The following is a 2,590-nucleotide window of genomic DNA, read 5'->3' on the forward strand; positions in this document are numbered from 1 at the left end:
CATGTGCTGGGCTCCATCCCTTTTCAACTGGAGGTGAGCCTTTAAATAGCCTGCCTTACCCCACCCCACCCCCGAGCCAGGTCCCTCCCTCCAGTCCACAAATGAAAAGGAGATTATTGGCTCCTATTGATCAATTGCCATGCAGGGATGTGAATCATGAATTTCCAATATTCTGATTTTTTTGTGAAATCTACCATTTTTATAATGTTGGCACCTGATTCAAAAGGTAGAACCTGAAACGAACACAACATTGTAAATTTGTGTTCTAATTTACTATACTCCAATATGAGTATAGTAAATAAAATCATGGCATCCAGTCCCATCACTTCATGGCAATAGATGGGGAAAAAATAGAAACAGTGACAGACTTTATTTTCTTGGGCTCCAAAATCACTGTGGATGGTGACTGCAGTCATAAAATTAAAAGATGACTGTTCCTTGAAAGAAAAGCTAAGACAAACCTAGACAGCATATTAAAAAGCAGAGACATCATTTTGATGACAAAAGTGTGTATAGTCAAAGCTATGGTTTTTCCAGTAGTCATGTATAGATGTGAGAGTTGGACCATTATAGAAGACTGAGTGCCAAAGAATTGATGCTTTTGAACCATGATGCTGGAGGAGACCCTTGAGAGTCCCTTGGACTGCAAGGAGATCAAACCAGTCAATCCTAAAGGAAATCAACCCTGAACGTTCATTGGAAGGACTGATGCTGATGCTCTAATACTTTGATTACCTGATGCAAAGAGCCAATTCATTGGAAAAGACCCTGATGCTTGGAAAGATCGAGGACAGGAGGAGAAGGGGGTGACAGAGGATGAGATGGTTGGATGGCATCTTCAACTCAATGGATGTGAGTCTGAGCAAACTCTGGGAGAGTTTACAGGACAGGGAAGCCTGGCGTGCTGCAAAACCTAGCGTCGCAAAGAGCCGGACATGACTGAGCAAGTCATGGGCTTCCCTGGTGGCTCAGATGGTAGAGAATCTGTCTGCAGTGCAGGAGACGCGGGTTCGGTCCCTGGGTCAGGAAGATCCTTTGGAGAAGGAAATGGCAACCCACTCCAGCATTCTTGCCTGGAGAATCCCATAGACAGAGAGGAGCCTAATGGGCTACAGTCCATGGGATTGCAAAGAGTCAGACATGACTGAGAAATTAACACTTTCACTTTACTTTCTTTCAATATAAAATTTAAAAAAAATTTAAATAGAAAGAAAAAAAAATGGTGTGGTTAAAACAGGAATCACAGACCTGTGGAAACTGGTTAGCAAACTCCAAAGAGTATTGTGCCTTTCAGGTTCACTCATATTCTCAGGCTCTGGGAACCAGTGTGCTTCCAAAGATGTGTGATGCCTCGGGTTTAATTCCTCACTGCTTCCTCTCTATCTCAGATGCTCCTGGCCTTCAGAGACTCAGAACCCACTTTGCTTCCATCTGGTCCTCCATCAGCTCTCTCCAAGGCTTAATGCAATTCCTAACAAGCTTCTTTTGTAGGCTAGATTATTTTAAAGTTAAATGGAAACACAGAAGAACTATTAGTTGAACAGTTAACTATTAGTTGAACAGTTTTGGGGAAAAGTGTTCAGTGTGCCTGATTTAGTTAATTATTATTATATAGTGATTAATACTGTGATAGTGATTGAGACTGTGCAGTATTGGCAGATTAAATGTAAAGTGTAAAGCTATGAAACCTTTAGAGGAAAATGGGAGTAAATCTTTGGGAACTAAGGCTAAGTTAAGAATCCTTAGACTTATCACCAAAAAGCTGATCCATAAAAGAAAAAAAAAAACTGATCAATTGGACCTCACCTAAAAGTTTTGTGAAAAAGTCTGTTCATAAGATGAAAAGGTATGGGAATTTCCTAGTGTTCCAGTGTCTAGGATTCCATGTTTTCACTGCCAAGAACATAGGTTCAATCCCTGATCAGGGAACTAACATTCCACATGCAACTTAAAAAAAAATGCAAACTACAACTGAGAATATTTCCAAATCATATATCCAACAAAGTATTAATATCAAGAATATACAAAGAGTTCTCAAAGCCCTAGTGTAAAAAAGTCCGTAGAATTAGAAAATAAGCCAAAATACTTCAGTGAAGAGGATATACAGATGGCTAATAAACACATGAAAAAATGTTATCATTTACTACAAGGGAAACATAAGTCAAAACAGTATACAACTATCAGAATGACTAAGATAAAAATCATAGACAACCTCAAAGGTGATGAGGATTCAGAGAACTAGATCACTCATATCCTGCTGGTAGAAGGTAAAATGGTACAGCAGATTTGGAGATAATCCAGTGGTTTCTCAAATGATTAAACACAGAGTTAACACAGGACCCAGCAATTCCTCTCCTAGCTATACACCCAAGCCAAATGAAAACAGATGTCCCCACCAGAACCTGTACATAAATGTTCATAGAAACTTTTCCTGTAATAGCCAAAAGCTGGAGATAACACAGTTGCTTCAACAAGCGAATGGATAAATGGATTGCAAAGCTGCAGTCCATTTATACTGTGGACTATTAGTCAGCAAGAAAAAGAAACCACTGATAGAAGCAACAATGTGGATGAATCTCCAGAGAATTAT

This window comes from Cervus elaphus, chromosome 28 (assembly GCF_910594005.1).
Source record: "Cervus elaphus chromosome 28, mCerEla1.1, whole genome shotgun sequence".
Taxonomy (NCBI): Eukaryota; Metazoa; Chordata; class Mammalia; order Artiodactyla; family Cervidae; genus Cervus; species Cervus elaphus.